At 37.7% G+C, this 23592-nt stretch overlaps 1 protein-coding gene and 1 non-coding gene across 2 annotated transcripts in view; both read right to left on the reverse strand.

The window, feature by feature from the left end:
- The window catches only part of GPR158 (G protein-coupled receptor 158), a 532888-nt gene that overhangs the window by 354123 nt on the left and 155173 nt on the right, over nucleotides 1–23592 (reverse strand). The gene's annotated exons all lie outside the window — the stretch shown is intronic.
- LOC136307263 (small nucleolar RNA SNORA51) lies at nucleotides 11206–11336 on the reverse strand. The gene has a single exon (XR_010725921.1). It is a non-coding gene; the product is annotated as a small nucleolar RNA SNORA51 (small nucleolar RNA).

Raw genomic sequence — 23592 nt, forward strand, 5'->3', positions numbered from 1 at the left:
CACTCAATCTGCTGTAGCCCCCTAGTCAAGACATGTAATAAAGCAATCAATGAAGAACTAAGATGACACAATGAAGAGTTGATGCTTCTCATCTCTCTTTGAGATACTTATGTGTATCTTACCTTCCTGTCTGTCCCTGACTGTCCCTCTCTCTGTCTCTGTCACACACATACACACACACACAAAAAGGGCAAATAATAAACATTTCAAAAGGCAATGTTATTTACATAAAATATAGTTATCTAGAAGAATGAACATAAGTGAAAGTTCACAGTGAGACAAATACAAGAAAATACTCCAAGAAATGCCTTGCCTTATACATCTGAAAACCTCCCTGCTACAGAGTCACTTACCTGTTTATCTATTATATTTGTGTTGCTAATGACCAAAAAAATATATATTTTGTGACCATTATTTTTGAGTATTGATCTACTTCTTCCTTGGATGTTTCCTATTACCCTCGCCTTTCCTTTTGAAATTACATTTTCTTTTTCCATGCAATAATAAGGTATGTTAAGGTTTTATCATCATATACATTTTCTCTTTTGCTTTTAAGCTTTATAAATTGATTCTGTAGACACCTGGTCCATCTTTTTTTTTTTTGTATTTTTCTGAAGCTGGAAACGGGGAGAGACAGTCAGACAGACTCCCGCATGCGCCCGACCGGGATCCACCCAGCACGCCCATGCTCTGCCCCTCCGGGGCGTCACCCTGCCAAGACCAGAGCCACTCTAGTGCCTGGGGCAGAGGCCAAGGAGCCATCCCCAGCGCCTGGGCCATCCTTGCTCCAATGGAGCCTTGGCTGCGGGAGGGGAAGAGAGAGACAGAGAGGAAGGGGGGGTGGAGAAGCAAATGGGTACTTCTCCTATGTGCCCTGGCCGGGAATTGAACCCGGGTCCCCCCACACGCCAGGCCGACGCTCTACTGCTGAGCCAACCAGCCAGGGCCCTGGTCCATCTTTAAACATTAAAGTACATGTCATTAACTAACCTGTCTTATATTTTTTTCTTAAATTCTTACCTCTAACACCAAAATTTTCCCAGAGTATTCCAAATGACACAAGAGGCTAGAGTAGTAATAGGAATTTGGTCATTTTAGAGAGATAGTATATAGAATTCTCTTCTAAAAGTCAATGTTATAAAATGTCATTGACATAATAGATAAAAAGAGCCAAACTGAATCTGAGTAAATTTCCCCATCTCTTTCTACATTGTATGGATTTTTACTATAATGCCAGCCAATCCTATATTTAATTAATTAACCTTGACATCCTAAGCAATGTTAATTTGTATTTGTTATGTTTTTGTGACCTTGTAGTGTGTGATGATTTTCTTGTCAAGGTAATTAATGAAAATGTTCATTAACATGGCTTATGATAATAAAGACTTGAAGAATCTAATTTCTGACATTTAATTACATACTAGATTTGTCATTCTATCTCCATATCTTATTTGTGAATTTAAACTAGCACTTCTCCAAGGTTATTATCAACAATTGTAACAGGATAGTTTTTAATTCAAGTTACATTTTTCATAATCCTTTGATTCTTAAAAATAATGAGAATCCCTCATATTTTCTAAGTGGGCCTGTACCAAGGGCACACTTGGAAAATATTTAAATGCTTTTCCCTTTGCCTGGAATGCTTTCTCTTCACCTGTTTAGTGGGCCTTTATTGCACATTATAAATCCTCCCACTGTGAATATTCTGACTCTCTCTCAACTACCTCTCCTACCTCACTTATACATTTCACTGCATGTCATAATTATTTACACATCAATCCCCATACTAGAACATAAACTCACAGAAAGCAACAGCTATATCCTACTCAACTTTGTGTCCCCAGTGTCCATCATTGTATATGACATATGACAGAAGTTCAACACATGTTTGTGGGTCAATAATTGATCTAATTTGATCCTCATATTATCATGAGGTGAAGGTGAGATAACAGAGGCCAACTTACTGGTGAGTCACAGAACATGAGGAATATGTTGTAGGACTCCTATCCTGCCACACTATTTTGTGCATATGTAACCAACATAGAAAGGTGAAGAAGAAAAAGAAAGAATATAAGAAGAAAACTTGGCCCTAAAATGATATAATCACTGCATTAAGTAGAAGAGAAGAGTTAGGAATAGAGCTATGATAATGAATTAACTAGATTTATGACTCACTCATTAATAGAACTAAAAACCACTCTTAAGAAATGAGTGGTTTCCATAATCTAATATACTATTTAACAATTATCTAGAGCAGGGGTCGGGAACCTATGGCCCATGCCAGCTGTGGCTCTTTTGATAGCTGCATTTGGCTCGCAGACAAATCTTTAATACAAAAAATAATAATGTTAAAAATATAAAACACTCTCATGTATACAATCCATTCATTTCCTACCACTCATGTTCATGGTTGCGGGTGGCCGGAGCCAATCACAGCTGTCCTCCGGGACAACACAAATTTTTATTGGACAATGCTTAACATACACGGGTTGTTGTATGGTTCTCACGGAATTACATTTTAAAATATGTGGCGTTCATGGCTCTCTTAGCCAAAAAGGTTCCCGATCCCTGCATTAACTGAACAAAGATGTTTTGTTAAAATTAATCACAAGGTTGTTTTCTAAAATGTCAAGATCGTTTTCAAAATGGGTTGAAAGTCAATAATTTTAGGAACTTTTCTATTTTTAAAAATCTTGATGTCTGTTATAATGCAAAATGATTAAAAATCCTCTGGAAATAATAGCTTAGTTTGACAGCTTACTGTCTTCATGACAAACTATATTTCTCCTTGTAATTTCATGTGATACATATATATTTCAAGTTTTCATCATTGTAATTTATTCACTTTTCATTGTTTCCCACCAAAAACAAAACAAAACAAAACAAAACAATAAATGGATAACCAAGCCCTTTAGAGACACATACAGCTAAAGCAAATATAGTCAGTGCTTTCTTGATAGAGTTCTGCTTCCCCAGAGACCTCAGAATACAATCAAGACATAAACAAATACAAGAGCCTGACCAGGAGGTGATGCAGTGGATAGAGCATCGGACTGGGACGCGGAGGACCCAGGTTCAAAACCCGAGGTTGCCAGCTTAAGCATGGGTTCATCTGGTTTGAGTAAGGCTCACCAGATTGAGCCCAAGTCTCTGGCTTGAGCAAGGGGTCACTCAGTCTGCTGTAGCCACCTGGTCAAGGCACATATGAGAAAGCAATCAATGAACAACCAAGGTGTTGCAATGAAGAACTGATGCTTCTCATCTGTCTCTCTTCCTGTCTGTCTGTCCTTATCTGTCCCTCTCTCTGTCTCTCTCTGTCTGTCATTAAAAAAATGCAAGTTATAAATAAAATTATAAATGTAAAATTTTAAGAATGTACCTTTTTAGGCACCAAAATAGCAGCAGTAGTATTTATTTAGTTTAGGTTCTGGGATTTCTATCGTGACAAACAGAAATATATCCTCTAGGCATGCCCAGTTCATTGGAGTGACACTATTGGGAATACTACACACAGGTGTTGTATGTGTGTGTGTTGTGTGTGTGTGTGTGTGTGCATGTGCCTGTGTGCTGGGAAGTCAAGCCATGGACCCTGGCCATTTGTTTATTTTTGTTTTCCATCAACCACTTTTCCTAAGCACCCTGTCCCTGTGAGGGACCGTGCCTCCCTATCTATATCCTCATGATGTACAACTGCTGCAGCCCCACTAATTGGTTGTGACATAGTGACTTGAATCCAAGTGGGCTGTTGAGCGTACACATCAATCTCTAAGAATTAGGTGACTAATCCCTTAGTCGACCTTTGTGAAATCTGTCTTGACCTTAAAACTCTTTAAGGTCAGATTTTAATTTAGACTTTAATTTTTACTTATTTTGCTATTATAGAACAATTTAAGAGAATAAAAATACTTCACCTAAAGCACTGATGTGAAGACTTGTTTGTATCAAGATTTTCATTTATTTATCACTGCTGCATGAGAAAAACCATATAGCAAGTAAATGGATCTTGCCTGAACTGACCTGTGCTGGTATAGTGGACAAAACATCGACCTGGAATGCTGAAGTCACTGGTTCAAAACCCTGGGCTTGCCAGGTCAACACACAAAAAAAGGAGTTGAAGCTTCCTGCTCTTCCCTCCTTATCTCTCTCTCTGTCTCTCTCCTCTAAAATAAATAAATAAAATCTTTTAAAAAAATAGACTAAAAAAATAAAATGGATCTTAAATGCCAACAGACATCCAAATGCCTTGTCTTAATAACTAACTCATTAACACAGTAGGAAAAGTACCCCGAATTGTTAAAACTGGGATTATATTAAATATGGTGATAAATTAAATATTTCAGGAAATGTGTTACAGGGGCAATTTTGATATCAAGGAAGCAAAATAAATTCATTTGTTTCTACACAAAGTGTGATTTAAGAAGAAAAGTAAGTGTACTTTAAAATTAAGAAAAATTTGTATCACCGCAAACAAGCTCCTGGAGAGTAAACATGGACTAGATTCCAGATGCTGTCATCATTCGTATTTAATAGATGTGGCGAACAAGACCACAGATTGGGGAAACAATGTTTTTTTTATCTTGAATTTGAAAAAAGAGCTTGCATATAATTATAAGCATATTATCAAATTGTTTTTATAAATAACTTTAAAATCGGAAGTGTACTGAAGATGCTGCAAAATCTTTGTTAAAGTAAAGAAATTCATACATAATTCAATGCAAAGATAATGATAGTTTGTAATGACCAATGTAGTCTGATGAAGATTGAAAATTTAAGATCAAATATAGAACCAGAAATACCTAATTAAATATATAGACTTACTTTAACTAGGAACTTATTTTATATGTATTTTACTATATATTTATACCTTTTTTAACATATTTACAGATAATTTACTATGGCCGGAACTAAGGCATGGTGTTTTCCTGAGATAAACAATGGGCAGGGAACTGCCCACACCTTCACCTTGTATAGACCTATCTTGGATTTTCTGACAATATCATCTCTAGGACTCTGTTACCTAAACTATAAGTATATTGGCATTAATACACATTACAGTATGATTTGGATTTAATAATTAACTAAATTTAAATTAAAAAAAAACTATTTTAAAGTTTAAAAGTTAGCATAGATATTCTGATATAACTAATAATTATAAGGAACACTTACTTGAGTTTTATTCAATATGTATTGAGTTTTCCCCTTTTAATGCTTTTCACATCTTATTTTAAATAATCTTAAAGTCAGACTTGCAGAAAGGAACTGTCACTATCCCTGCTTTAGAAATAAGCAAACTGAGTGACAAGGACAATGAACTTCTAAAGTCACAGATGGAAGGATGATACGATACCAGGTGCCCATCCCAGTGAATGAATACCAGCCATCTACAAAATAAAACTGTCTGCAAAGGCAATGATATGGTCTGGTTTAGGAGAAATCACTCACCATATTCAGGCCACACTCACACTGTCAGTAGAGTGAGAACACTGAGGTGGACAGTCTCGGAAGTCCTCCTCAGTCCTGATAGCCCATGGTAGCTGCCCAGTCCTTCAGTCTGAGCAGCATTTTCAAGGATGATGAGAAACTTCCCCTGTGGTACTTACTGCTGCTCTACACTAACCTAGCCCCAATGAACACATCACCATCCACTGTGAATTATTACATACAAATTATTAGACATTAATTGGTATAGGTCATAAACCACATTCCAAATGAGCTATGCAAAAAACTAATTCTGATGGTTTTGAATGGGACATCATTCTGGAGTTAGATCTATTCCAAATATACTGTATCTATCAGATAGCTATCAGATACATTAAGGTAGATATATAGATATCTATAGATACAGGTATAAAGATATATATATATATATATACAGATTATCTATTTGTCTACCTACCTGCTTATCTGTCTACCTACCTACTGACAATAGCCACGTAGGACTCAAGGAGAGAAAAAGAACCAGGCTGAAAGACCCAGTAAGTTATCTCTATTGAAAATGGCTTCTCAATTCTCTCTCCACGAGTTCTGTGTGGCTGCTTGTGTCCTGATCTAATTCTAGGCCTCAGTTTTGCATCCTGTCCTTAACCCAGGACAGAATTCCTGTGCCTAGAACAGGGATTGGGAACCTATGGCTCGTGAGCCAGATATGGCTCTTTTGATGGCTGCATCTGGCTCGCAGACAAATCTTTAATACAAAAAATAATAACGTTAAAAATATAAAACAGCCCTGGCCGGTTGGCTCAGTGGTAGAGCGTCGGCCTGGCGTGCGGGGGACCCGGGTTCAATTCCCGGCCAGGGCACCCATAGGAGAAGCGCCCATCTGCTTCTCCCCCCTCCCCCCTCCTTCCTCTCTGTCTCTCTCTTCCCCTCCCGCAGCCAAGGCTCCATTGGAGCAAAGATGGCCCGGGCGCTGGGGATGGCTCCTTGGCCTCTGCCCCAGGCGCTAGAGTGGCTCTGGTCACGGCAGAGCGACGCCCCGGAGGGGCAGAGCGTCGCCCCTGGTGGGTGTGCCGGGTGGATCCCGGTCGGGTGCATGCGGGAGTCTATCTGACTGTCTCTCCCCGTTTCCAGCTTCAGAAATATACAAAAAAAAAAAAAAAAAAAAAAAAAAAAAAAAAAATATATATATATATATATATATATATATATATATATATATATATATATAAAACATTCTCATGTATTACAATCCATTCATTTCCTACCGCTCATGTTCATGATTGCGGGTGGCTGGAACCAATCACAGCTGTCCTATGGGACAACACCAAACTTTTATTGGATAATGCGTAACATACACAGGTCATTGTATGGCTCTCAAGAAATTACATTTTAAAATATGTGTTCATGGCTCTCTCAGCCAAAAAGTTTTCTGACCCCTGATCTAGAGGGAAACAGCCTTTCATTAAAAAATTCTAATCTATGGGCATTTGCTTTATTCTCTGTCTGAATAAAGATGAATATTTTAACTGTGGTTGTATTTTGTACTAGGACATACATAATGGATGTGATATAATTAAATCTGAAAACTGCTCTCTTCTCCATCATTTGAGTTGAACATATAAATAAATTCTAGTATAAATAAGGAATCATTCAAAACTGGATTTCAGGATCTAGACAATCTAGAAAAGTTCATTTCTATATTTGATCACATTTCCTTCCAGTAACATAAATTAAAGGAAAATCAAATAGATCAATTTAAATGAGTGTCAGGAGCACTAGAACTGTACTCCCACTTTTAATCAAGTGCTATTATTAAATTAAAAATGGTAATGGGGAGATCTTGATCCTGTATTAGATTAGATATATCCTTTAATTCATCGGTCAAGATTTATCATTTGTAAAATAAGATAACAGGACTAGATGCTCTTCAGAATTCTAAATCTGCATACCTTAAACAAGAAACTTACCCTCACTGCGCTTCAATTTACCAGTAAAATGAAAGTTGTTGTGAGGATTAAATGGGTTATTATATGGAACACATTTAAAATGGTTTGGCATGCACTATGCATTATGTATATGTTCGCTGTTATTACTTTAACACTCCAACTTTCACCAGTAATGAAAAGATGAAAATAGAAATGTAAAGATTGTTATAATGCAATTCCTGCTTGAGTTAATCCAAACCCAAGGCCTTGGTGATTTGTCAATATACTCCATGAATATAAATTGTACATTTCCATAGTCTCCCATTAAAGCATAACAGATGGGCACTGCCAGGGACTAGATGAGATGTAGAGGCTAAAAACAGTATTGTTTTCACATTTAATGAAATAAAAAATAACCAAGAAAATTCTGGACAATCTAAAAAGTCCCAACTTTTCTTGAACTCATTAGGAAGCTGAGGTGACACATCAATAAACTCTATTCTAAAATCTAAGGAAAGGCTCCTGTGAGGAGAAAGAGGATAAAAACACTTGTTTACCTGGCATAGATGTTGCCAGAAACCAGTAAAAATTAAGTTAAAAATTTTAATAAATTGGTAGAACTTAAATATGGGCTAGCAAAGAGTATAAAATATTGGGGAGCCACACATATAAGAGGAATTCACAGCACTTGAAGGCTTGAGTTTGAGAAAGCATCCTTCAAGATGCAGGCACGAAAGAAGATAAGAGAAAAAAGACACAAGAGACCACCCAGATAAATCTTCCATTTTCCCCCATCGACAAATTCCCTCAGTCACTGGTAGAAGATTAACAAAGATGTTCACTCTTTCTTTCTTTTTTTCTTTTCTTCTTCTTCTTCTTTTTTTTTTTTTTTTGTATTTTTCTGAAGTTGGAAACGAGGAGGCAGTCAGACTCCTGCATGCGTCCGACCAGGATAAACCCGGCATGCCCACCAGGGGGCGACGCTCTGCCCATCTGGGGCATTGCTCTGTTGCAACTAGAGCCATTCTAGCGCCTGAAGCAGAGGCCATAGAGTCATCCTCAGCGCCCAGGCCAACTCTGCTCCAATGGAGCCTTGGCTGCGGGAGGGGAAGAGAGAGACAGAGAGGAAGGAGAGGGGGAGGGGTGGAGAAGCAGATGGGCGCTTCTCCTGTGTGCCCTGGCCGGGAACCGAACCTGGGACTCCTGCATGCCAGGCCGATGCTCTACCACTGAGCCAACTGGCAAGGGCCAAAGATGTTCATTCTTAAGGCACTAGTGAACACCCACTGAAAGTGGGGGAACAGAATAAAGGAGGTGAGGCATTCAAACCTAGGTATCTGAGGTTTGAGGGGATAGGAATACAAGCCAGCCCCAGATCTAAAACTGTGGCACACCAGTTGAAAATTGCTGGTATAGTCAGTGAAAATATTTTTAAGAATAAAGAAGAAACAAAAAATTTTCTCAGATGAACAAATATAAAATTTTTGCCAGCATAATAACACTAAAAATAAAGAAAATGTTAAGAGTTCCTCAGGCAGAGATAATATGATACTAGACAGAAACTTTAATCTATACTACAAAAAAAAAAAAAAATGAAGAGACCTTACAATAGGATAAGTAAAAAAATATATAATATATGAACAATATTCTGATATGTTGCATTTTTACTTTAATTTAATTCAAAATATATTCTAATTTCCCTCGAAACATTCCTTGACTTAAATGTCAAATTGATCAAGTTACCTGGAAGTGTTGTACAGGTCTTGTATAGCCTTACTGATGTTCTGTGTACTTAGTCTACAAATTACTGAGTGAGGAGTACTAAAGTCTCCAACTTGAATTGTGGATTTGTCTATTTCTACTCTGATTTGAACATTTTTTAAAATTTATTGACTTTAGAGAAAGAAGAAGGGGGAGAAAGAAAGAGAAAGAGAAACAATGATTTGTTGTTCCACTCATTTACACATTCATTGGTGACTCTTACATGGGCCCTGATCAAGAATTGAACCCACAACCTTGGTATAGCCAGATGATGCTCTAACCGACTGAGCTACCTGACCAGGGCTGATCAGTTTTTACTTAATGTATTTTGAAGGTCTGTTGTTAGTTGTGTACATATTTAGAATATGTGTTTTTGGAGAATAATTTCTTTAACACTAATTATATAGTTTTCCTTTCTAGGACTGTTAGTATTTCTAGTTCTGTAGTCTTTTTTCCCTGAATTAATGCAGCTATTTCAGCTGATAGTATTAGAAAGAACAGTCTCAACTTGATAATCTTAACTTCTCAGATAAGAAATTAGAAACAAGGAGAAATAAGAAATAAAAATATAAGCAGAAATAAGTGGAGAGAAAGTTAATCTTTTTTAGTGACTAATTTAACTGAATGGGCAAACATGGTGTGGTCAGTATACTAGCTCACTAAAAATGGTTAAAATGTGATTTATGGCTTCATAGCAAATTTTTGTAAATTACATTCTTTGTGATTGAGAAAAATATAAAGACCATAATTTGCGAGTACAGATTTCAGTTTATGTACATTAAGTCAACATTCTCAACTGTGTGGTTAATCTATTTTCTTATTAACTGTCTCCTCAACTTGCCATTTTCTAGTATCTCCCACCCTTATGGTGGGTTTACAGTTTCTTCAAGCAGTTCTATCAGTATTTGCTATATATAATTTAAAGCTTTTTCACTGGGTGCATACAACTTTAAAATTAACCTTTGCTTTTAATATAGTGACTGTCTTTATAACCAATAGTGCTCTTTGCCTGTAAATCTATTTTATCATATTTTAAGATGGTCACCTCAGCTTTCTCTCACTATTTGCCTAGCATATCTTTTTTCATCCTTATTCTATCAAACTATCTGTGTTCTTGTATTTTGACTGTTTCATCTAAACAGAATAGTTAAATTTTCTATTTTTAATCCAATCTGTTAAGCACAATTTAGCTAGATTTTCTATTTTTAAGCCAATCTGTTGATCTTGTCTTTTAAAAAGCAATATTTATTCATTACTTTAATCTTTTTATTTATTTCTACTATCTTATTTTATGCTTTTTATTTGCTTTGATTTTTATATACTTCTGTGGAATTGCTAACATGTTCCTTTTTTATTTCATTTTTCTTCTTAATGCATAGCTATTGTATTCTACTTTCCTTTAAGTGGTTACCTTTTAAATTTTACATGCATAAGAACTGCAAATTAATTAGCAGTAATACAGCCTAGTGGTTAGTATCATGGACCCAAACCAGATCACCTGGATTCAAATCCTGTCTCACTTCTGTGGCTTCAGGTTGTCAGTTTTATCATCTGTAAAATGGAGATAATAATATCATTAAACTCATAGAGTTATTGTGGGCCCTAATGTAGGTTAATATACACATCACAGCAACATGATGGGTATATTACTAGGATGAAATTAATGTAAATAGTAGTAATAATGTTGTTAATGTTTACCATCCTCAAGAACCATACAAGCTCAGACTTGATCAATTTCCTCCTAGTTTACATATTTTGTCTAGTAATTTAATTACATCTTGTAATTTTTTCTAATGTCACAAATTACACTGGTACCTTGAGATACGAGCAGACCAACATACAAATTTTTTTTTAAGACACGAGCTGCAACTTGGTCCGTATTTTTGTTGCAGATCCGAGCGAAATTCTGACATATGAGTTGTGATTCGGGAAGCTGCCACTAGTTGGCGCATTGGCGCATGGGTCCAGTATTGGCAGCACAACACCAGCATCTCATTCTTTCTCAGGTGTTACCCGCAGAATCAAGTCAAAACTTATGCGCTGTACTCGTTCTTGCATCATTTTTGCATTTTTTTTTACCCCATGTCCCCCCTTTCACAATACAGACCAGGCAAAGAGCCAGGGCTGAGGTGTAGATGGGTGGGTTTACTCTGCCTCCTCTTTCTGTATAGTCAGTGTAAGAACACAGCCTGTGGTAAGCACTGGGAGGCCATTTTTGCATTTTTTACTAACTTTTTTTGTGTGCTATCATGAGAGTGAAGTAAGTGAGTGAAAAGAAGAAGAGAATGATGTCAATAGAAGTAAAGCAAGAAATAATAGAAAAACATGAGCGTGGTGTACGAGTGATTGAACTGGCAAGGCTGTACAACCGCAATACATCTACAATTTGGACCATCCTTAAACAAAAGGATGCCATCGAAAGTGAAAATCCAGTGAAAGGAACTACAATTCTGTCCCAATTAAGGACAAATATCCATGAAGAAATGGAGAAGCTTCTGCTGGCGTGGGTGAAAGAGAAAGAGCTGGCAGGAGATACAGTGACGGAGACTGTAATATGTGAAAAGGCACGTATTATTTACAGTGACTTGAAGAAGAAAGAACCATCAACCTCAAATGAGGCAGCAGAAGATACATTTAAGGCAAGTCACGCTGGTTTGAAAATTTCAAGAGGAGATCTGGCATCCACTCAGTGGTGAGGCATGAAGCTGCGAGTGCTGACATTAAGGCAGCTGAGGAGTACATCGCACATTTTGCTGCATTTATCCCAAAAGAAGGCTACATCCCAATAAGTGTTCAACTGTGATGAAATAGGATTGTTTTGGAAAAAAATGCCCTGGAGGACTTTCATCACCGCAGAGAAGAAGTTGCCAGGCCATAAACCCATGAAAGACCATCTGACCCTTGCATTGTGTGCAAATGCTAGCGGTGACTATAAAGTAAAGCCACTGCTAGTGTAATCATTCCGAAAATCCTTGAACCTTTAAGACTCACAAGATTCTTAAAGAAAAACTGCAGGTTATGTGGCACCAATGCTAGGGCATGGGTTATGAGGCAGTTTTTTACTGAATGGGTAAATCTCATTAAATTTGGTCCTGCAGTGAAGAAATATCTTCAAGAAAATATACTCCCGATGAAAGCAATACTAATCCTTGAAAATGCTCCAGCCCACCCACCTGGTCTTGAAGATGACATTCTCAATGAGTTCAAATTCATGAAAGTCCTCTACCTCCCACCCAACACGACTTTAATCTTGCAACCTATGGATCAGCAGGTCATTTCCAACTTTACAAAGCTTTACATAAAGCACTTGTTCCACCACTGCTCTGAGGTGACTGAAAATACAATTCTAACCCTTTGAGAGTTTTGAAAGGATCACTACAACATCATGATATGTTTACGCATTATTGACTTGGCATGGCAAGAGGTTACAAGAAGAACCTTGAACTCAGCATGAAAAAAGTTATGGCCTGATGTTGTTGTACACAGGGACTTCGATGGATTCAAACCAGAGACCGAGACCGGAGTAGAAGCGTTGGAGGAGATTGTGTCCCTCAGAAAGTCAATGGGTCTGGAGGTAGATGAGGGTGATGTAAACAAGCTTGTTGAGGGACATGAGGAGGAACTCTCAACTGAGGAGTTTAAGGAGCTACAGATGATGCAACATACAGAGCTTCTGCAAAAGATTAGTAGTGAGGAGGAGGTAGAGTCGGAGGAAGTGATTTCTACAAGTGAAATTAAAGACATGCTGGCAATGTGGGAGAAGCTTTCAAGTTTCATTAAAAAAAAACACCTAGAAAAAGTTTCAACTGGTCGGGCTTGAGCACTTTTTAATGATACTTGTTTGTCACATTTCTGTAACATTTTAAAAGGCAGGCAAAATCAAACCTCTTTGGATAGATTTTTCCTGCAAGTGAAAGTGCCAAAAGTACAGACAAAAGGCAAAAATAGGTGATGATTAAATGAAAAAATGTAATGTTAAGCTTAGGTTAAGTTTAAAGTTAAGAAAGTGCATTTTTTTATAATTAAGTTTTTATGGTTTCACTTTAAGTAAAGAAAGGGCAGTTTTAGTATTGTTTAAAGCAGGGGTCTCAAACTCGCGGCCCGCGGGCTGCATGCTGCCCACCGAACAATTTTGTGCGGCCCACAGACTAATCCACGAAGTTCAAAATATTTTGGATAAAATTAAGTAAGCCTAGGGGTCTACTTGTATTTTTCATTTCTCTAGCATCCTAGCTAGATATTAGCTTAGTTAACAGCAGTTGTGATGCGAACTACAGTTTCTGGTCGTTTTGTGACACTGAGTAAACTGCATGTACGATTGTGCTTGTTGTACTGATTTTTTTTTTGTTTGCAACTGCAGTGAGAAAAGTGTTGCGTAACAGTTGCCTTTTGTAGACCTAGTGCAGCCCACCGAACGGCTGTGATCTTGCTTTGCGGCCCACATGCTGAGTTGAGTTTGAGACCCCTGGTTTAAAGTAAAGAAATGCAGTTTTAGTTTACAGTTAGTGTTAAGAAAGTGCAGTTTTAGTTTATGTGTCTACAGTCCCTTCCTCCCTCCCTCCTCCTCCACCATTCACCTCCATTAGCCGCACTCTTCTGTCTCCAAGGTAAGAATACAGTACTATATAACACCTTTTTCTTTTATTTCATATATTTTGTTATGCATTGGTAAAGTATACATGTGTGTTTCTTAATTAAAAACATGTCTTTTCATAATTTAGGATGCTTTGGGGATGTTTCACAGGGTTGGAACAGATTAAATCTATTTCAGTTATTTTAAATGGGAGAAATTTGTTTGATACATGGTTGACTGACTTACGAGCTCGGTTACACAACAAATTAAACTCGTATCTCAAGGTACCACTGTATGCATTATTAAAGTTTTACACATAATGTTAAGTATTACACATAAAATAGTATTTTCTTTGCTCACTGTAATGCCAGTGGCCAAGGCCAGGTAGGTTCCCATTGGATTTGGGCAGATGGTAGAGAAACTGTGGAGCCAGAAAGCAGCAGGCCATTCTCATTTATTAAATTCTCCCAAAAGCAGGGAAATAAACAGGGGAAAACCACTTCTCATGGCAGCAGGCAAACAAACAGCAAAAGAGGCCCTCACAGTGACAGGCAAGCAATCCGCAATCTTCCCTGAATGAAAGCACCTATAGCCTTACATAGGCTACACACACATGGTTCTGCCATGTGCTCACGCACTAATCATGCAAAGCACAAGCGAGCAAGCCTGACACAGCTGTTTTCCCAACACTTGCCTTTTTTTTTTTTTTTTTTTAAATCTCAGGTCATCATTCTGGGTCATTTTCTTTTTTTCTTAAGTATAGTCATCCCTCACATCTGCAGGGAACTTTCCCCCCACAACCTGCTGAAGATACCAAAATACATGAATTCTCAAGAACCTTATATAAAATGGCATAAAAATTGCATACAATCAGTCCTCTGTATCGATTCCCAACAGCTAATTGAAAATACTGTTTTTGATCTGCAGTTGATTGAATCCATGGATGCAAAATTTGGGATACAAAGGACTGACTGTATATTCATTTTATAAAAAAGTACATGTAAGTGGACTGCACAATTCAAACCTTCTGGAAAACTAAATCTGTTCTCATTTTCATTATATTGCTCATGGTTTCCTACTGCTGCTGTTATTTTTTATCATACACTCTTGGGCTAACCACAGCTTCTAGGAGTTCTGAGGTCTTGGATGATGGTGGTTCTTCAGGGAAAAGTTGTACTAGCTTTTTCTAGGCATCTTGGGGGGGGGGGCTTCAAACAAGAATTGCTTTAAAATAATGTCTTGGCTTGGATCTGTCCTACTAAACAGATAATTTCAATTCAAGCTCCAGGCCCAGATAAGGCAGGCATGAGGCTGGTAGTTGCAAATCCTCCTTAAAGCTTCCCCTCTGCTCCCCAAACTAGGGTCCTTGAAGTATCAGACAGGTTATTTTGTTCAATTTGCCAGCCAAGTGGATTTTGTCTAGATCACTTTCTCTGAAGAGTGTTATCCCTTTGAAAGTTTGGGTTTAGCCACTTTTGATAGCCTCAGGTCTAGGCTCCAGAGAAATCTCTACCAGAAAGCCATTAACCCCTGTAGAGGAAACAAGAGTGGGTAGGCTGCTCACTTGTTTGGCTGCAAGCACTTTGCATGATTAGTGCATGAGCATGTGGCAGAAAGCCATGTGTGTGTATACTCTGTAAAAAACTATGGGTGCTTTCCCTCTGTGGCGATTTTCACAGATTGCTCTCCCGCCACCATGAGGGGCACTGTTCCTGGTCCCTTGCCCTCCACTGTGCAAAGCTGTTTTCCTTTGCTTATTGGCTCGCCTGTCTCTGCGAGCCTCCAATAAACGGGAATGACACAGCGCTTTCCAGCTCCACATTTCCTCTACTGTCTGCCCAAATCAAAGTGAACCTGTGTGGCCTTGGCCACTGGCAGTACAGCCTCCAAGATAAGTTTCCTCATACCAACATTTGTTCACACAGCAACCCAAGAGCCCGAACTTGCCTATCTCCCTGGTTTCTACTCTGTATTTGCTTCAGATTTGGATTTTCTTTTCTTTTTTGTTTTTGGCATTTGGAAATTTTCCTTAGTTTTTTGTTTGTTTCTTTTTAACAAAGTCAGCTATTAAATTAAAATTATGTTTATTTTGTTTTATCCAGCTTTTCATAATAACATATCTCTCATTCTGCCAGAAACAGAAGTCTTTTTGTCAACTACTTTTTCCCCTGGAGGAACTGATAGAGCTATCTTACTCATTATAACTCTGTCCCAAAAACTCCTGTTACTGTTTAATTTTCTTTGAAATGTTTCTATTAAAATTAAAGGGAGTCTTAAATTGGGGTGGTGAACACACAATGCAACATACAGGATGTATCATAGAATTGTATACCTGAAACCTAATTTTTTTTTTTTTTGTATTTTTCTGAAGCTGGAAATGGGGAGAGACAGTCAGACAGACTCCCACATGTGCCCGACCGGGATCCACCTGGCACACCCACCAGGGGGCCACGCTCTGCCCACCAGGGGGTGATGCTCTGCCCCTCCTGGGAGTCGCTCTGCCGTGACCAGAGCCACTCTAGCACCTGGGGCAGAGGCCAAGGAGCCATCCCCAGCACCCGGGCCATCCTTGCTCCAATGGAGCCTCGGCTGTGGGAGGGGAATAAAGAGACAGAGAGGAAGGGGGGGGGGGTGGAGAAGCAAATGGGCGCCTCTCCTATGTGCCCTGGCCGGGAATTGAACCTGGGTCCCCCGCACGCCAGGCCGACGCTCTACCGTCGAGCCAACCGGCCAGGGCCTGAAACCTAATTTTATTACCAATGTCACCCTAATAAATTTAATAAAAACAAATAAAGCAAAATAATAATAATTAAGTTAAATTAAAAATAGGTAGATGCTTTTAGCATTCTTGGTGTAGAGGGAAAAAAGTATCTAGGATATATGCTTCATTGTTCTTACTGCTTCTGTAACAAATCTGTTCAAAAATCATTCTACTTGCCTTCAATTTTCTTGATTCAAAATCTCTGAAATTAATTCAGGTGAGCTTCTTGCCTAGGTTTGTAATTAAAAAATTAAAAATTAAACATTTTTTTCATGGTTCAAAATTGTCTCTGTGCTCAGCAAATTCTTTCTCCGGGACTCCTGTTTTTCATGTGCAGAATATGACACTTCTCTCACTCATGTATTCTTCTTGCCTTATCTCCATCCACATGAGATCTGATTACAATTATTTCTACTGATCTGCTTGGACTAATACTCTGTTTCTTAGCTTTCTGTCTAGCTTTTATCACAATAGTAAATTATATAAGATGACCTCTTTATTTAAATATAAATTTAAATAACTCCTGAATTTTGTTGTCTCATAATCAAGAAAAGCAAAAGTTCTCGTTATTGTTCACATTCCACTAGATGGTTTGTATATGTCCAACAACCATCAATTACACATTCCAAAGGAAGAAGGAGAAAGCAGGTGTGTGTGGTGTGTGTGTGTGGTGTGTGTGTGGTGTGTGTGTGTATGGTGCGTGGTGTGTGTGTGTATGGTGTGTGGTGTGTGTGTGCGGTAATTTAAAAACTGACCAAGAGGAAGAGGAGTTCGGTGAATATAACAGGATATGGGTGGATTCTGTTCAAAGTACAGTAATAGTACCATCCACCTTTTAATCAACAGAATTCACACTGCTCAGTTTTATTACAGAGAATACTAATTAAATGTACCATGCCTGACACCTAAAATAAAGCGTTACTGAATTCAATCTCAAGCAACAGGAATCCAATTCCTTGACAGCAACAATTTGTACAAAAGCTCACTAAGTAAGCAATGTGTTTTTAAGCTGTTCCTTACAACATCCAATATGTAGAAATAGACCTGAGAAAGCAGTGAGACTATTAAGAACAAGCACAATAGAGACCAACTTATAGCTAGAGAGTAGGCTGACAGCTAGTGATAAGGGAGGGCTGATGGGAGAGTGAAGGAATAAGGCAAAAAAGAACAATAGAAAGAGAAAAAACTAATGGACACAGACAACAGTGCGGTGGTTTTTGCGGGGGAGGTAGAAGAGGGTGTAGGGAGGATAAATGGTGATGGACAAAGAAGGCTTGACTTGGGGGGGACACACAGTACAGTGGACAGAGATATGTTGTCAAATTGGGCAGCTGTAATTTTGTTAAACGTGTGTCACCCCAATAAATTCAATTTTTAAAAAATAACAAATTATGATGTTCTACCTATAAAACAATGTGCTCTTCAAAAACAAGTTGCAATATACAATATTTTTGTAATAATATGCCCTAAAAAGATCAATGGCTGAGTGTCAGGATACTCGAGCCTCTTCCAGCTGTGTCAACAATTAGGAGTCTAATTCTAAATAAGTCACCTTACCTCTTTAGGCATCATTTTCTTCACTTATAAAATGGCAGAATGAGCAAAATGATTTAGGTATCCTGCTAGGTACAAGTAATAAAATTTTTTTTAATGATTAAGTGCTTTTTAATAGCAGAGGACTATATGACTAAAGTCAATGTCATGACTATTTTGTGGCCCATGTTTGCAACGCAGCAATGAAAGACGGGTAAAGAGGCCTGGCAGCATTCAAGTATCAAGCATCCACTCCTCAACTTTCTCTTTGAGAAGTTACCCAATCTCTCTCTTCCTAGCAGCATGTGAAAGAAAAAGTGATAAGAAGAAGATTGTTATTGGTATGAAAGTAATCTATCTCTTCTGCTATTGATGTAGTCATTAACGAAAAGCTAAGGCAGAGAACAAGGAGGGGCGTCAGGAGTGCAAGGAGAGCATGCCTGCACAGGTGTGCTTTGGTGATGCTGCCAGTGAGCTCCAGAGCACCCCTGCAAAGTGAGTCATAATCCTTGTGCTGGTGAAGGGCTTGCCTTCCATTTTTAAAAAACACATCTCTGAAGCACAGTAAAACAAAGTGCAACAGAATGAGGCATGCCTGTAAAGGAGGCTCAGTACTTACTGGAGCAATGGTTCGCAATGGTAGAGTGCATTAGAATGACCTGGAATTAAATCAAGGCTTCTGTAGGTTTGGGAAAGTCTCACAATCTGGGTTTTGGCAGGCACTCCAGATGATTCTGATGAAGGCACTCACGGACTATATTTTGGAAACTGTCTCTCAACAAAGCTCAAATTATAAAACTTGCTGTGGAACTGTAAAACAGTTCAACAGAACTGAACTTTATGGACATTTTTAACAATAATTTAAATAATATCCCAGCACACAATCCTGTAATACCAAGAAGCTATACACAGGACTGTAAAACTTACAAAATGTTAGTAAGTTAGCATAATTTAATGTAAATTTTTTTCTAAACAATCAGCCCCAACCACTTCTTCAAACAAGGATAACTTCCTATAATTCTAGAAGCATTATTTTCCTGACAATTTAACTCTTTTTAACTTTGTCACCATAACTCAGTTTTAATAAAGCTTTGTTTTGCATACATGAAATCCAGAGTTTAGGATATGGAAGATAAAGAAGAATCTATATTACAACTGGAGATTTACTCAATTGATTATGACACATGAAAAAAACACAATAAAGGTAGTTTAGTTCATTTCTGTAACACCTCGTGGAATTAAAATAAGGGTTTATAGTATCTTTTTAGTGCCTATCTACATAGTGATATGGCTTTGATGGTTTGGTGGCATCAGCAAAATCAACTTTTACAATATCTGCATTAGTGGGTTCTTAGGTATATCCAAAGGGTGGGTACCATTCTGACTCCAGAAACATATACTCATCTACCTTGGAACTTGATCATTTGTTTTTCAGCTTATCACCAATTTCTTCAAGATAATCTGTATGTAGTGAACACTGAGGAACATGTTTTACAAAACAAACTCAATCACCCATATTGCTAACTAATACATAACGATTGGAGTGTATATAAGTTAATCTTCACATAAAACTATCTCTTTAATAAAGCTCTTTAATTCCCCTTTATATCATTACTATTTAAAAACATAGTGCATATATTATTTTAGAAGCAAACTTATGTTATTATTCACATGTCATATAGGATATGGTCTGACCACATGAAGTGTGGGCATGTGCACGTTTTCTGAAGACATGATGAAAATGGGTATCTCCTAAAGAAAAAAAGGTTTAGAAAGAGTTGAGCAACAGAATCAAAATAATCTTAAATATTGAGTACATAATTTTAAAATTAATGTTGACTTCAAAAACAGAATAAATGGGGTAAGTGGAGGGAAAAACATTCCAATTGGAAAATAATAATCACAGAGGATGCAGTACCCCACCAACTTGCCTCTTTTTCTAAACCACATAAAGAAGAGAATAATCATGTTGAACAAAAAAAAACATTTTCTTCAATACATATAGGAGGTAGAGTAAACTGGGGAGCAAATAAATAGTAGACTAGTAATCAGACTTCTAAAAGTACTTTAGTTTCTAGTAAGTATTACTTATCTCATCTTTTTATTCCCAAATATGTTTAAAGTAAAGAGAATACTATTTTCTATGCATAATGTGAAAACAGAACCCAAAACACTCACTTTATCTTATACATGCAAAAAAAAAAGTTAGACAATTCCCTTAAGAAAGACCTTTAATATCCTTAGGATAAATTTTCAACTGTAGCCCATTTGTCATATAAATTACTTATCCCTGGTTAAAGTGAGAATCATCTAGTTATACTGCATAAGCTACTATAACACTGCTATCAACAATGAGGTTGCCAGTGTTTGAGGTAGGGCTGAGATGGTGCCTGATGATCATCACACACCACAGAGCCAACTAGAGAGGGTTGGGAAGGACATAGGTGATATAGGGAGATGTATCTTCAGGAACCAGAAAACAATTACAGTGCTTATAAGCAATGGCATTCAAAAATAGCTTGGGAATCGGAATATCTGAATTCTAGTTCTTGTTATGACATGCTGTGTGACTTTGGGTAGAATACACATAGCCTTTCTTATCTTAAGAATCTTCCCATTCTCCTGTTCTAGAATCCCATAAAATTATGATGTTGACATTTGCATGGATCTTACCTATAATTCAAGGAACTCAGCCTTGGTTCATGGACATCCTGGATAAAATTTTAAAAGTCTAGTACATACCTGGATAATTTTCCTCTCATGTTGCAATTTGAAGTAACATTTGCTATTCAATTTCTTTGCTTCATAAGCAGACAACATGTTTCATTCAAATTAGGTTTCCCCATCCTATGAAATCACTGATTGCTGTGTTTATCTGAGTATATTTTGACTGTTCTATTTTCATTCCATTTTGTACAGGAGACCAACTTCTGTCTTGATGAATAAATTTCCTGAGAGAAGTAACCCTTTTTTTATAAGTATTCTGGGAAGGTAATTTCTGCTCAAAATAGAAAGCTGACATTTGTATGTATTTCTGTCTATATTTATGGACTGACTTAAGCATGAAAGCATGTAAATAAGAGATGAGGTCTTGAGACAGGATTTTAAAAGGGGCTAGAGAGAAACGAACAATGAAGAAGAGGAAAGAAAATGGAAAACATAAGAAATACAAAATAATTCACTGCTATAGTAGTGAAATATGCCATCTCTATTAACTAAAAATAAGCACCAAATCAAAAACCTCTCTGGTTAAGAAAATGCGACATGAGAATCAAAAAGTCAAATAAGCATACAATATAGCTCCTGGCCAGGTAGCTCAGTTGGTTAGACATCATCCTGACATGCCAGAGTTTCAGGTTTGACCCCCAATCAGGGCACATAAAATAATCCACCAATGAATACATAAAACCAATGGAACAAGAAACCAATGTTTTTCTCTCTCTTTTTCCCTTGCTTTCTCTCTCTAAAATCAATACTAATATTTTAAAAAAGAGAAACTTAGCAAGAATTTAGAAAACTCAAGCCTAAATAATTTAACTGTTTGACAACATTACTAAATTACATTAAAGCATTGGACTAAGTGGCTATATTATACTGTAGTTCAGAAATGTTTCTTTGCTCTCTGAGTACCAGATGCCCTTACTTACCACTGCTGGTCTGAATTTCTGACAGCACCCCTGAGTTATCTGATAGCAAGAAGTATGTGAGCTGGTGTAAGTTGATCCAAGAGTCATTCATTATCACCAAAGAACCAATCTAGGGCATTACTGGGCTTTATATCTTTTTGGGGGGACGGCACAAAGAAATTTATAATATGATATCATGTCTCTAACTTATATATTCTGGAGTAGAAGTTTTTGTAGACAGCATTCAAAAGTCCTTGGTTTTTATAGTCACATTATAAATCCTTAATTTCATCCTCTATATGACAAATTTGTGATCAGGATGAATTGAACAGAGAAAGTCCATCACCACTTCAAGGAATGCAACTTAAAACAGACAACTCTGAAAACCAGGCAGTGTGTCAATAAGATGGCTTCCTGTAATGTCAATGTTTTCATTCATTCAGTGTTTGATAAGCTAACCATTATGCTAAGAATTAAAGGTAAAATCAGGGGCAGAACAGCCACATGTAACTTGGAGTTTAACAAAAAGAAACAAATACAAGTAAGATCATCACATAAATAAATATATAATAAAAATCATTATAAAACTATGCAGAAATATTTGCCATGAGAGCAAACAGAGGGGGACCAAACCTACTCTGATATTAGAAGCTTCTCTAAGAAAATGCTGTTTGAGCACATCACTGACGGAGGCAATTAGTGAACCAGGTAAAAACAGGAGATCGAGGAAATGCAAGCAGGGTTACTGGGCACATGGTGTCCTGAGATGTTACAGAGCACAGAATGTTGTGGGGGGGCGTCCAGAGAAAGCCCAGCTATCTCTGTTCACAGTCCACTTTTCGTTGTCTAGAACCAGCAATGTAGCCCAACCCAAATGTACAGGGTTTGGAGGGCACAGTCTTCTGCGGGCTTAGAAGAAAAGAACTAGATCTTGGGAAATATCTGTAAAGCCGAATATACCCTAAAAAGGGGGGGCCTTTTTATTCTCCTCACAAACATCTCATTATTTTAGGATATTTTATCAACAAAAACAAATAAAAAAACATTTCATTTAAATACAACTCATTTTAATGAGATCTACTGAGAGGTTGATAAAAATTCAACTAAAAGCAAAGAAATATCTTATCCTAACTATGAAACATTACCTTGGGTAAATGTATGACTTTGGGTGGGCTTCTTGATATATTCAAAAAATGGGTCACAGTGTCAATTCTACTTTCATGCAAGTATGAACCCTATCTAAAAGAAAGGTACTCTTTTAGATATCATTGTGAAAAGTTTCAAGATCATCTCTGGCACAGGAATGATACTATCAGCAAAGGTAATCAAAATGGAGAAACACTATGACTCCAAGAGAGCAATCAGAGTCAGAGCTGTCACTGCCCCTTGTTTGGGCTCTCTGTGCTGTGTAACAAACCACTCCAAAATTTAGGGGCTTAAAACAGTATCTGTTTCTCACACACAGTTTGGTAAGCTAGGAAGCACTTGTGTAGGTTCTTTTAGAAAGTTGCAATCAGATACCAGCTGGGCCTGGATTCCTGAAGGCTTGACTGGTCTGGACACCCAACGTGCTTTCACACTCACATGTCAGACATTTCAGCTTCGATGGCTACAACAGCAGTGGACTGGCCAAACCAAATCTCTCTCTCTCTCTCTCTCTCTCTGTCCCTCCTCTCCCTTCTCTCTCCTCTCCTTTCTCCCTCTCTTCCTCCCTCTCTCACCTTTCCTTCTCCTCTTTTCCTCCACTTGGCCCCTTCAAACTGTCTCTCTTGAACATTGCTGCAGCATGAAGTCTCAGGTTAGTTGAACTTCTTACACAGCAGCTGGCTTCCCCAGAGCAAGCAAGCACTCCGAGAAATCAGGGTGGAAACTGCAGGCTTCTCATTACCTGGTTCTGGAATATGTGCAGCATCAATGTGGTTACAAAGAGCCAGCCCAGATTCAATGTGTAAAAGATAAGAACATAGATAGCAG

The sequence above is a fragment of the Saccopteryx bilineata genome, chromosome 5 (genome assembly GCF_036850765.1).
Source record: "Saccopteryx bilineata isolate mSacBil1 chromosome 5, mSacBil1_pri_phased_curated, whole genome shotgun sequence".
In the NCBI taxonomy this organism is placed as follows: Eukaryota; Metazoa; Chordata; class Mammalia; order Chiroptera; family Emballonuridae; genus Saccopteryx; species Saccopteryx bilineata.